At 44.2% G+C, this 13630-nt stretch overlaps 1 long non-coding RNA gene across 3 annotated transcripts in view; it reads right to left on the reverse strand.

Annotated features, from left to right (window-relative positions):
• The window catches only part of LOC127478459 (uncharacterized), a 67358-nt gene extending 54413 nt beyond the window's left edge, over positions 1-12945 (reverse strand). The window contains exons 1-2 of one of the 3 annotated variants that reach the window (XR_007907228.1): positions 12622-12945; positions 7777-7899 (exon numbers count right to left, since the gene is read on the reverse strand). This is a non-coding gene — a long non-coding RNA (uncharacterized LOC127478459). Of the gene's footprint in view, positions 1-7776; positions 7900-12107; positions 12189-12621 lie in introns of those variants that run through there. The other 2 variants (XR_007907230.1, XR_007907229.1) reach the window with 2 other exon arrangements.
• Positions 12946-13630: the final 685 nt, after the last annotated feature.

Raw genomic sequence — 13630 nt, forward strand, 5'->3', positions numbered from 1 at the left:
GCGGTGCTGTGACACGATCAGTGCCGAGCAGCCGAGGGAGATGCAGGCACCTGGTATGAGTGACTTGCCCCGAGCCAGATCAAGTTTACAGCTGACAAGACACTTGAGTTCATGTCTCCTGACTCTCACACTTCGATCTGTTGATTTGTAGCTTGTGCAGTTCTTGAGAGAGGGCAAGGGCAGCCTGCCTGCTCTTTCAGGCAACTGACAGAATAGGACAAAACCAGACTTCTCTATTGCTGGTCCAGACACTCATGAATGCAAAAAAGCAGGCAATTAAAACCACATTTTCCCCTCTCAGCAGTTTCAGGAACAGTCCTTTACATATGTCTAAGTTCATCTGTTTAACATGAAGTTCAGTTCCCTCAGAGACATGTCTCTAACAACAGCTTAGCATCTCCTTAGCATGATGTGCACTTTACCTTTTGATAGCCACTTGCTTGGAGTGGCCAGGTAGATTGGCCAGTAAAAAGAAGGGTTAATGAACAGCAGTCCCTTTTCAACACAGCTGAAGAGTTCTTAATTTTCTATGTATTCAGCTAACATTTGTGTCTTACTAGAGCATATCTATTTATTGAAAATCTCAAAACACATTCTAATTTATCTGCTGTGAAATAATAAACCCATATAAGGAAATGATACAGAAACACATGGTCTAAGAGCAACTCTGCCCAGCAGGCTTGCAGTGTGATGTTGCCCAGCCACCATTAACACTCAAAACATTGACGTGCACATGCCAAACCCATCCAGTTTAACAGTCTGGAGTTCAGTGTGGGATTAGCAGTACCTAATCCCTGCTGCTCCCTGCTCTGCTGTACAGCAGCTGAAGCAAAAGCATGGGCTCCTGATCTGGCAGTAAGAATCTCTTCAGTATCTTTCCCACAGTCCCTACCATTCTGTGCTCTCAGCACCTCCCCACTACTACTTTCTTATCTCCTGCTTCCTTGGGTTTGCTTTCAATGTATTTATCCTTCTATGACACTTAATCTTTGTTCCCTAAATTCCAATCTATTTTCTTGTACATTTACCCTTAGGTCCACAAAAAAGTGAGATGCTTTCCTCCTTCAAGCTTCTCAAAGAGCCAGAACTCTGATGACTTCCCTTACCTCTGATGGTTGAGCTAAAGTCCATTTATGCCACCTGAGGTAAGGTAACCCTCCCAAAGCTTCCTCTTCCTGCAACTCATCAGCCCCTTCATCTCCTTCCCGCTGTCCCACTCAGGCAACAAAAAATCTTACAGCAGCCTGCACAATTACACCAAAAATTGGCAAAGGTCTCCTTTCTGCTTTTTCATTCCATAAATGGCATTATCATATAGTGCTTCTATGTGCCTGACATATTAATAGCACAGCTAATTATTCTACATTGCTTCAGCCAGATCTTGCCAACCCTCCCCCCATTTTACTTAATGAATTAATCTCAAATTCATGTTAGTGCATCTGGTATATTTTTGTAAGTGGGAACACTGAACAAGACACTTATTAATAAGGAATAAGTACTTGCAATAGTTATTCTTAATGAAAAATGGAAGTTGGTAGTGGTAGGAGTACTCAAGAGCTAATAATAGTGGGTTTAAATTACAGCAAGGAATATTTTAAAACAGACATTAGGAAATGTTTTCGAATGCTCAAGGTAGTAACAGACTTGCACTGACTTCCCAAAGAGGCTGTGAAGTATCACTGAAGGTTTGCGCTACAAGGTTAGACAAACATCTGTTGGAAACGGCAGATACAAATGATCCTGCCCTGAGGGAAGGGCAGATTTTGATGCTCCTGGAACATCTTTCTGCCTGCATTTTTTGAGGGTTTCTATGTTCTGCTCTGGCAGTGCCAACAGGATGGCTGTCGCAGTGACTGCAACCTTCTGCAGACAGCCCCCTGTGAGCCCCACTGCCTCAGCTCCTGCTATCACTAGAGCAGATCTCTCTCACGTAAAACCCTAAGCCAAGGTCCAGAGCTATTCCCCACAGCACTGCAAAGTATGCAACACAACAACTTCAGCAGAAAGGAGGTGGTGAGTCAAAATCAACTCCTGAGTGAGGTATGAGCAAGGCAAGGCAAGACCTGGCAGCCATCCCTTGGGCAAATCTATCCGCTGAGACATCAAAAGCCCTGGCTTGCACGCTAAGCAACCTTGACACAGAAAATATACAAAAAAGCCTCATAATGCATACTGTTTATGATGTGGACTGGGGATGGGGATCCTGACTAGTCTCCACTGGCTGTTCTCGATCGCAAGAATACGAGTATGCACTGGAGCTAAGTTTCATCAGTGAACTTTCAGCCTCTCTGTGTGAGCTCTTTCTTCCCTGTACTTTAATCACATCATAAACAACTACACACCTTTTCCATCACACATATCCTAAATTAGCCCCAGGACTCTCCAAGAATAACAGGGCAATTTTGGGGGTTTGGTTTTTTGGTTAGGTTTTTTTTTTTGAGTTTTGGGTGTTCGGTGGGGGTGGTTTTGAACAGCTATCTTATCAACTGCTTTAAAAGCTGGAGAGAAACAAGTGCACTCCACACAATTACAGAGGAAGTGGGTTATTGGAAGTGACACAAGGAGCTGGGGGCCTTCATGCACGCAGGCACTATTTTGAAAGCCAGATGTGGAATGTTTGTTCTGCTGAGAAAATCCATTCCCCCATACTGTGCTACGCCCACTCACTTTAAATTAAAAGACTTCCAACACCATCCATCTGCTCTTTCTAGTCTCTGCTGTAGGACTGGGTACATAACTTCTTCACGGGAAGCACATTAGATTCCAGAGACTCTGTAAAACATTTTTTAGCATCCTGTAAGAATTTACCTCCCAATTGCTTTCTACCAGCAGTAGCACAAGGACTATCTCCAACATACACTCATGAATACTATTTTAATCTCCACATTAAAAGCATGACTCACCATGGCTTTTTCTCACTGCTCAGCGAAGACAAGTGACAAAGCATTGGTGTTGATCCCAGTAGTAGGGCATTTTTAAATGGTGGAAGGTAAAAGGAGAAAAAAATTTAGCTCAGTTCTGATTGTCCCTGTATCTCCTGAGACAAGGACTGTTTCTGTGCCACCTTTTGTACGATCAAAAGAGTAAATCAGCCTGCCTTTGCCAGAACTCAGGGTACAGTCAGAAGGCAGGATAGCTAGCATGTGTGTTAGGCATGAAAAATAACACGTGTGTTTAAGATCCTGAGTCACTGACACCAGGAGGTTCAACTCCTGCTGCTGCAGAGAGCCTGTGGAAGTACACCAAGGAAGGGAGCTACATGGACAATGCACCACTGACTTGATACCACCTGGGCCCCAGCATTACCACCTGTAATGGTTTTGAGTCTAGGCCTTCATTCCTGGCAACCAGGAAGGAAGGAAGGAAGTATTCCATCCTATTCCTTTACATAATCAAACATATAAATGGACAGAGAGAGAAGCCTCTTCCTCTTTTCTCTTCCGGCAAGGTTTGGAGACTCCCACAGCTGGTCTCGCTCCTGTGGGAGGCTGAGGCCTGGCCGGGCTACGGGGCCTGTTGTTTCTGCCGATCCAGGGTCTGGTAGTGTGGTGGTGGTGTTTGGATGACTGTGCTACCTCAAGGAAAGTATTAAGGTTTTCTTTGGCTAGTTCTTTATTGAGTGTGCATACCCGGTTTGGGTTTTTTTTTTAGTCCCTTTTCCCTTTCCCTTTTCTGTTTTCGGGTGTTGGAGGTTTCTGTCTTATGTGTATATAGTTTCTGTAATTGTATATAAATGTAACATAAGTGTAAATATATTTATATATAGCTCTCTCTCTCTCTCTTATTTCGGTTCTCTCGGTATTTCTTCTTTTCCCTTGGTTTTGGAGGGGGAGCTCTTGCAGTGGGGTTTGGAGACTTGGCAGGGAGCCAGCTCCAAACCACCACACCACCTCAGCTCTTTCCAAGTTTGACTGCTTATGAAAGACAGACATATTGTCCCTGTCATTTGCTCCTCCATCGCACCCGTCCAGAACAGTGCAGCCCGTGCTCCCCAAAGGGGACAAGCTGCTATGGCATCACTGACCTCTCCTCCTGGGAGCTGCTGGCCTGACCTACTTTTGCCTGCAGGATAGACTAAAGCACCATCAACACTGATGCAGCTCAATGTGATTTCAGAAAAAATCCAGTTATCTCCTCAGTACAAACACAGCCTTGTGGATGCTATTAGTGCCTTTTTTTTTTTCTGTGGGAAATGCATTACTGGTCAATACAGTATGTGGACGAATTACAAACAGAAGGTCCTTCCATTCTGCTGACACTATCCCTCACCCATTCCTTCTCTTCTGCATAAATTCTGCCTTGCAACTTAGCACTGAGCCAGTGAAAGATCTCATAGCCAGAATAAGAATCATAGTTAGATCTTTATCTTCAAGTCAGGCCTCCTCAATTCATTAAAAAAAAAATTCAGGGTTAAGTCTCCTCCTCTGCTTAATTCAAGTCATATCCTTCAGCCCAAATTGAACACGGGTATGCACCAGGAGAGAGGAAGAAACGAGTGTCAAATCCAACACTCAGACACTTTATCACTATTATCATAGTAAAGCTTTATATGCAGGCACTGAGGGTCTTAAATTAAATGTCAAATATTATTTGGCACCAGGAACATGAAGTATAGCTGCCCACAGGGAAAAGGAGCCTGACAGCTTTGGTCTGCTTGTCAAAACAGCAGTTGTCTCATTCAGCTCTTCAGGCAAAAGAACCACTATTTGCCAAACCAGAAGTTATCAGAATCAACTCACTGATTCCTACCAAAAAAAGGTTTTGGTGATGGTAGGGAGTAAGGGCAAATTTTTAATCCTATTCAGATGTTGAAAAGATTAATTTCTTCACTGGCAACACTGAAACAAAAGAAGATATAGAGATGTCTCAAATTTTTAATTTTTTTTTCATTGAGGTGAAACAAGATCAATGAATCTTCTCCCCTTTCAGCTTGCCTGTGTCTTCCTCACCAGTTAAACAAAACAAATGCCCTGAGCTTACTTCCCTCTCAGCCTACCCAGCAACTGTTGCTGCCTATTTGAAAAGCCTCCAGAAAGCTTGCCAGCTGAAGCCTATGAAGTCTAGTTAATTGCTTCAGCATATTCATTTCATGTTTGTATGGGGAAACCTATAATAGGTATAATTGGAGACACCCCTAGTTGTTTAGCCCTCCAGTGGCTGGCAGTGCAGCACAGCCACACTGCAAACCCTGCTTGGCGGAGGAAAAGGTGGGATCCTCTAACACAGCAACTACAGCTGTGTTCAGAGCAACAAAGAATCCCAAAATTCCCAAAGCCTATAGCATTGCTGCAAAGGTACATTACTAGGTATTGCTGATAATCTTCAAGATTTTGGAAAATGCTGCACCAAATAGAGAAATTTTGCTTTCAGAAAAGCAAAATAATTTAGAAATCAATAACTTTTTCTGCTTCTTTATCAAGGAACATTCTGTGCCCCCGCAGACCAGGACTGCAGCCCTCCCTGTGTATGGGGAGCAGAACTAGAACTGCAAGCCGGAGAGGAAAATAGCGAAAACAGCACGTCCCAACTGGCACAAGTGGGCACACATGCATGCCTAAACATGTGCTGGAAAATATATGGCAATTACACCTGTCTCCCTGACACATCAAATTCATTTTAAGTGGGGGTCTAGTCAGACTGTAACACCATGGTCATGCTTGAATGTGCAGAGCCCAGGAAGAAGAATGATGCACAAGACACAAACAGAGAGAGACACAAATGCATTCTTGACATTTTTTACCTAAAAAAAAATCTTTGTCCACACCAACATAAGCACAAACTGGGAGCCTGCTGAAGTCAAGGACGGGTATGTTAGCTGCAGGAGGAAGTGGAAGAGTGGATGAAAACATTAAAGTAGAAAATAAAACAAGTTTCCACTATGAAAATTCTGTTTCAATGCTCACATGCTTAACAATCTTTCTTCTCCCAGCCCGCAACAGAAAGTGCTAAAAAGGCTCTTTCCAGGATGAAGATTTATGAGTTTTAATGTCTGCAAACAAGAGCTGAACATGTTGAACTCCAGAAGGGACTCGGGACCCACTCTGCCCCGTGGTCGTGAGGCAAAAATGCTGGTTTTCAGAGCTCTTCAATTACAGAAATAAAAGGCAATTTTGAGTATTTGGGGGGATGTTGGAATCCATCCAAGTTGTAGCAGAGAAAGGAGAAGCTGTGAGACTCGTAGGAGACAAAAGCATAAATTTTCATCTACCCTTTGCAGAGCTCTAACATTAATGCTAAAAATAACTACAGCCACCTGCGGGATTTCAGCGTTTGGATTAATCAAGTCTTAGGGAGTTGGGGGCGGGGGTAAAGCGCTAGAGGAACAAAGAGTGGAAGGATCTCAGGACCTGAGCGTACCGACAAGGACGTGGCACCCAGAGAACAAGCTGCCATTTGTTCCTGGCTAGGGCAGATGTTCCATAAGGATTACAGCAGGGGAAGGAAGGTGAAAAAAATGGGGCAGGCACAAAAGCACATTGAGAAATGGCCTAGACCAGAGCTGTCAGCCTTCCCTAACCATAGTATTAAAGTTTAATTAGTCTGAGATGTCTTATAAGCCAGGATGACCTATCTGGGAGCAGCATGTCTTCAGATACAACTTTCCTCCATGACCTTTCATATGCCTAGCTTTGGCTTGCCACTGCTACATAACTTCCACACTTGATGCAAACTTCACAAACACTAAAGTGTGCAACGCAGCAGCTCCAAAGGGCAGAAACCCCCACTGGGCTCCAAAGGAAAACAGACGGTGAGGGTTAGAGATGGGAAAGACCTGTTGGGGTAACTTCTAGTCACTCTAGTCTCCGGATTATGCTATTATTTTATCCTGTTCAATTCATATCAAAAGAAGGCAGCTAAGCTTCTGGTGTCTTCCTGAAGAGAAGAGTATTACTGACTTTGAGGTTTGGGACTTTTTTGTAATGTGTGATCCCTATTTGTTTTTCCTTACAATCATGAAAATCTTGTACCAAATACTGTAATCTCAAGCCTACCAATATGCTTTATTTTACAAATATGTTGCGGATTAGAAGCTATCTCTCTTCTTTTAGGGCTGTTTATAAAATGGTACTACTAGACGGTGGCTTTGCCCTGCAGCTTTCTCTCTCTTGATGCCTCAGTGGAAGGCCCAAAGCCACATCAGTTGATACTTCCACTTTTGGATTTTAGTTAATAAATTAGGATTTACACTAGCTGTAACCATTGGTGGCTCTTGCTCCAATGTCAGATAGAGGATCCAGTACTCCAGATGTTGTACCTTCTCTCCTATTTACAAAAAGACCTTACAGAATGATTTGTTGTATTCACCCCTCCCGATCACATTCTCTGACACTGCATGAAAAGCTAAGAACAGCTTTGAGTTCTCTATGATGCTCCAGTGTGACCTTAGCTACAGCCTGGTAAAGTCTGGACCTTTCATGTGATAATTGCCCAAAGCCATTCCATAACAAAATCTAGCCATTAAAGTAAACGCTGGGGTAAAAATTCATTAAGTATTTGTCTGCAGTTCAGAGAAAAACAAACAAATAAAACACGAAACAACAGCAAACCCTCAAATAACAGTTAAATGTTCATAGTCAGAAACTGAGGGTGAAAATACGACTTAATACTAAGCACATTAGAAGCCTGCTTTCTCTGGGTTTTTGATTGGCAGGCTTAATTAGAGTTTAATGCAATGTTCATACAGGCATTAACAATACACTGAACTTAGATCAAGGAGAATGAAAGGCAACAGCAAGCAAGCAAATGCTCAAACAAGCAATCACTTCTGTAACTTACTTTTGGGTCTGTGAACTTGAACTTTAGCCTTTCCACCATCTCCAGCCTGAACAGGTTCCACACAACAGGCTCTGTTCTGTAAGGATGGGGAGCAGAGGGCACGAGACAGCACTCATTTCAACTCTACAAAGCACAACAAAGATTCTCAGTAAACAATGGGAGGCGGCAATTTTTCAGCTTATTCTATCAGCCAAGTTGCAGCAAAACTATGAATACATTAGCCTGCCCTTGTGGGACTGCTTTTGTTCAGTCAAAAGGACCAAGAAAGAATGGGAAAAAAATGAAAGCAAGCATGAATTGGCAAAAGAAAAAAAAAAAAAGGAAGAAAGAATAGCTGCCAAGTGAACTGGGAAACCTTCTAGAAAGAAAATTAAATGTAATTGCACAGGCAATTCATTTTTCTCATGGCTTTTTTGCATCCTTGTTAATGAAGTCAGGCTGTGAGAAATGTTCCTGGATGCTGCACCGCCAAAGTCAGTGGCTCAGGAGCTTGTGGGGGGCACTCACTCTTTGCAGGCACAGGTGTTAAATTTGCTTTTCTAGCACACACATTGAGTGCCTGATGAATTAATACTCTGAATATCTATTTTGATTTATTTATAAATGGGAATAGAGATTTTAAAAGTACCAATTAAGGAAGCAATCAAGGATTCAATCTTCAGGAGAGAAAATGTGAAGTGTGAGGCACTTAACGAATACCTGAAATATTTGTTTAATTCGCTTCAGCAACTCCCTGCAAAAAACTGTTACTCTTACTTGAGAGGCAGCAGCTTGTTGACAAATGAAACAGTTGAGGCAAAGTCTAATCAAAGCTTATTCAGGAGCATTTTCTGATTTCATCTACAGTATTTAACAGAACAGAATTCGAAAAATGTCCTGACACTTTGCTAGAGGGAGGCTTAGATAACTAAACCTTGATTCAAATGCTGACTTCCAAAACGTCAATTCTCAACCTCCCACCTAATCCCAAAGACACTTCAGTGTCTACCAACAAAATGCTCTAGATACTCTTTTTCCCTTCTCTAGCAGGGAGGAGACTGCCTAAGTCTCAGAGACCAAAAGGCTTGGCAGCAGCCTTGCACATTGTTTCCCATCTAATTCATCCACCAAACCATTCTTTTGCCTTTGCCACAGGCAGACCACATGTAAAACAAAATGAAGTAATGCTTTCACAATCCCCTTGTTTTGCATAGCCAGCACCCTTCCAACAAAGGTCAGGTTCAGATGCTCTCTGCTTGACAGACCTGAAGCCAGGTCCTCTCAAGGGAAGTGATCCAGCTCTTGGTCTGCTGGCCCCTCTGGGGCAGGACTCAGTATCTCCTCGTCTATGCATAAATAATTAGACAGAATACAGAAAAAGGAGATTCATTGTTGTATATTCCAATATGAACCAGGTGTTCTCCTTGGCATGGAAGCCTTCTCAGTTATCTTCTCAGTAACTGTTCTCACATATAACAGGGGAAGCCTAGGCCCTAAATAGAAGAGTAGTTGATATTACAGTAGTTGCCTGATAACTTCAAAGCTAGGAGATATGAGACTAAGGCTCTTTGCCAAATCTAGCCCTTCACAGATATCACTCTTGACAAACTCCCTCTTGTTCACACAGTGAAAAGCAGGAAGAATGCTGGAGGTCCTCTTTGTGTTTCTGCCCAGTAATCCAGACCACTTATTAACAAGACTACTGGATTTTTACATCAAGTTGCTGCTATTTTTGCTTTATCCTGATACCACCTTCCACCATGGCTCACCAGGAACAAGAGGTTGCTACACCAAACAGGCATCATCTGCTATCAGGCACTTTGGGTTCTTACCTCCACTCACAATGGAAAAAAAGAAGTGGTGTAGATATCCTACCTAATCATGGTTTCAACCCTTCCAGGGACATGTCACAGCACTAATGAGGGTGGTCAATGCTAATGCAGAAGCCTTCCAATGTGAGTGTGGGGCAAAGACCAGGTTAAACTAACTGTACTACTGGAGACAATGAGAGGTGGGAAAGGAGATCACCTCCAAAGGGCACTAATCGCTTCCAACAACACAACCAACAATATGGGGATTTTTAGATGCACCTTGATTGACCCTAACAAAATTCCTTGCCATCCCACCAATTACCACTATTTCAAGATTCTTTGACTTCACAGTACTCATCCCACTGCTGAAGAGCCCTTCTAAATATCATTTACCAGACAGTCACAAAACAAAATGAAATCCTATTTCACATATATTTGGATTCTGGTGCACGGAAATGAATGAATTTCCTCTGCTCCTTACCCGTCTTTCTCGCTCTAAGTCTCATGATGCTTCTGGAGTGCCAATCACTAGACTTCCTAGGTACTGCATCCTCCACTTTGGACAGCACAATTATCACTTGAGCAATCAGCTTGTGACATAACAAGCATAAACAGCAGCAAGAGATAAAAATCAAAAGCCACAATGTTTTCACACAGGTGCCCCAAGTTGCCAAGCAAAAGAAACCATAACCTTATAACAGATACTACGCTGGCAGGATTGCTTCCAGAAAGCAAGCAGCATCAGTGTCAAGTGACCTGAGAGACTGGTAATACTCAAGATGGAAGGCAGAATGACTTAAACAAGTCAGGAAGCATCCCGATAGTCCATTAACATCCCCCTGAACTGACTGATACAGGTGGAAAACAAGAACATTTTTCCCTTTTTCAAGAGACACTGCAGACACTGAACATGAAATCCAGAGATATGTGTATAAGTTCCACCTGACTCCAGTTTCAGCCACAACCTGGTTCCACTTCGGCAGCTCCGCAGCTTTGACCACTGAGCAGCGTGGGGGCACCCACTGCACTTTTGTTTTCCCTTGCTATATGGCTCTTCTGCAAGATGAAATACTGTCCCAACTGGTTTGCATTACTGTTCTTTCTAAAGTAAGCAGTCATAAACGTAATAAATGAGCACAATGGCAACATGCAGGGGCACTTCTCTGCAGGGACAGGAGGCAAGTCCTTTAGGCTTAAACACACACTGTAGACAATGTGATCTATCCCAGAGCTAAAAAAATCTTAGCCATTAAAGCCCTTCCAGCCTGGACAAAGCCAACAATGTGAATTATGCACAAACACTAATCCATCTTATTTGGCCTTTACTTGACCCACCCTCTCTTCACACAGCAGGAAGCCTACCAACTCATAGATGTTGATGCTTTCCCACAGAGCATTTCTAACTCATAACAACTTTACCTGGCTGTCCTCAGCCATAGCCCACCTCACACAGATGGTACAGCAAGGAACCAAGTACCTGGGAGGTACGACAATGATGAACACACACTTGCTAACTTATTTCAAGAAAAATTGTTCTCCGCGGAAATAAAAGCTTTAGCTAGCATGTATTAATCTTTTCACTAATGGAGATGGGAGCATAATGATTATATGTGGGTATATATAAATCAGTAGCATTCAATTAATTTAACCTGTGTACATTATGATCTAAGTGAGAGTCAGCATGGACTAAAGGCAGGTTATGCACAACTTCCAGGGAGCTGGGGTGGAGGAGGGGGCACGCCATGACAGAGAGGACTGTCAGTAATCTCACTGCAACACCAAGCCCCTCAGAGATCACTTTGCTCCAAACTAGACTCCAGAAAAGACCTTGAGAAGGTGAGGTTGTCACAAGGGCTCAAGCATCAGTAAATTCTTTTAATAGCAGCTTGAACCAAAGCACAAAATATAACAAGGGACTCTTGCCTCCTCCAAAAAAACCCCAACTCAGCTAGCCATGTTTCTCCCTGATTTTCTGGAGTTCTTGGTTTGCTTAATGCTAAAGACAGACAAGGACAAAGAAGAACACAGTTATGTAGCAATCTTGCTTGTATGAATGGGTCTGTGGTGTGACACTTCCCTTAGAAAAAAGAAAAGCCTTGATCTTCAGGAGCAACTAAGCATTAAAGAAAAAACACAGCCTACTTCCTAGATGAAGACTTGAAGTTAGATTTCTTCTATACCCCCAGATAATAGGTCTTATTTCTCAGAACAACTTTAATATGCCCAATTTCAGCTGCAATCACAACAAACCCTGGGCACAAAACAGGAGCTGTTTTTATAAATCCTATGGAAATCCCTACTTTACATATAAAATATGCTAAATCATATGTTTTTCCCACCATCTAGCAGTTGGGAAAAAACCCTCATCATTAGCCTTTTTGCTAACACTGCCAGATGAGACAACACTTATGCTACATGCACTACCCATGGTAGTCGTCACATGGCACCAGCCTTTCTGTTATGGTTGGAAGCAACTTGAAGGCCAGAGGACTGATATTTTGCTGACAGACCCCCCTGAAGCACTCCACTCCCCTCTCTCACCAGCACCAAAGTAGGAGAGGAGCTTCCTAAAGCATCCAGCAGTGAAGGAACATGGGGGAACAGAGGGAGTGCCACCTTTTTTGCAAAGATAGTTTTGTCTGTTAATGAATAATGTAGCTGTCAACTGAGTAATAAACTTCCAATTCCTGATGCTTCTTCTGAGTATCCTTCCTGCCCCTGTCTAGTTTAATAGTTTAAAAGCCTCCCATTGCTTTGCCCTTTTATTGGACTTTCACTAATGCAGCCATCAAGCAACTTGTTGGGAAATATACGATGAAACCTACGAAATATACAATGAAACCTACCAGGGTTACGAGGGCATCTTGCACGGGCAGGTTCCTGGAACAGCCCTCAAGCTGCCACCTGACAGAGCAGGACTGCAGGCTCAGCCACCTCCTGGAGTGACATGGCAGGAGGCTGGAGCTGTTCAGGAGAGGCCGGCTGGGTGGCACAGACATCAAGGAAACCCACACTTCGGTGATTATCAAGAGCCACGTGCACAATTATAACTTACGCCAGGAGCTCCCAGCTGCTTCCCTCACGGAAAGCAACCATTGCCCTGGACTGGTGACATCTACCCCTACTCACACGGCAGTGTTTTGCCTTAGACCATCCCTGCCCTTGTCTTCCTGTCGTCCCCATCCGTTCTTCCCCCGCACGGCACCTGTGCCTGCCCACGGAGCGCGCGGCTCTGCGCGACCGCGGGTCACTTCCCGGCTAATTTGGGCAGCTGAGGAAATGCCTGATCAGCGTCCCCTCGCCACAGTCACCGCCCGCGATGCCCCACTGTCGCCACCGCCGAGGCTCCCCCGCCCCACGGTCCCCGCGCACCCCCGCCCGGCGCTCCCCGTCCCGCTCCGCCCCCGGGCCGGGCCCTCCGGAGCCTTAAACCGGCGATGCCGCGCGGGCGGCTCGGTGGGTCTGGGTTGTTGCTGGTCCTCGGCCTGGAGGAGTCAGACACCCTCTAAACGTGCGCTCCGCGGGCCCAAGCACTTGGCGTCCTGCGATGCCCGCACGAACACCCACTCGCGCCCACGCAGAGATCCCTCGGTGACAGCGATTCCGCTGTGCATCACCAGGGACTCGCTGTGGCTCCAGAACAAGCGATTATCGTTAATCTTGTTAATTATCACTGCAATTCGCGTGGTTTTTATCAACGATGTCTGGCCTGAACATCAGGCAGTGTAACAACGTGCACTGGAAGTCCTTTATTATTTATTTAGGGTAAGTTCCTGCTGCAGCACTGCTACCCAGTTTGCTTCAGTTTGCTTCTTGTCGCTGATCATTGTGTCCTCTAATTTTGCTCTTGCACAGCAGGGAATGAGGATGGTGCATTCTCCAATTGCAAAATCCATCAAGCAAGACTCTAGGGGAAAAATGGTCCTTGGCGGTGCCCTCTTTTACTGCACTAAACGAAGGCTACAGGGATGCTATTAGCTGTGCCACAGCTTTTCTCTGGAGTTGCTTGTTTCATGACAGCTGAGCTCAGGCATTTAAGTCAGTCAGGTCCAGCTGGCCCAGCG

This window comes from Manacus candei, unplaced genomic scaffold, assembly GCF_025592945.1.
Source record: "Manacus candei isolate 608988 ecotype Guabito, Panama unplaced genomic scaffold, ASM2559294v1 h1tg000060l, whole genome shotgun sequence".
In the NCBI taxonomy this organism is placed as follows: Eukaryota; Metazoa; Chordata; class Aves; order Passeriformes; family Pipridae; genus Manacus; species Manacus candei.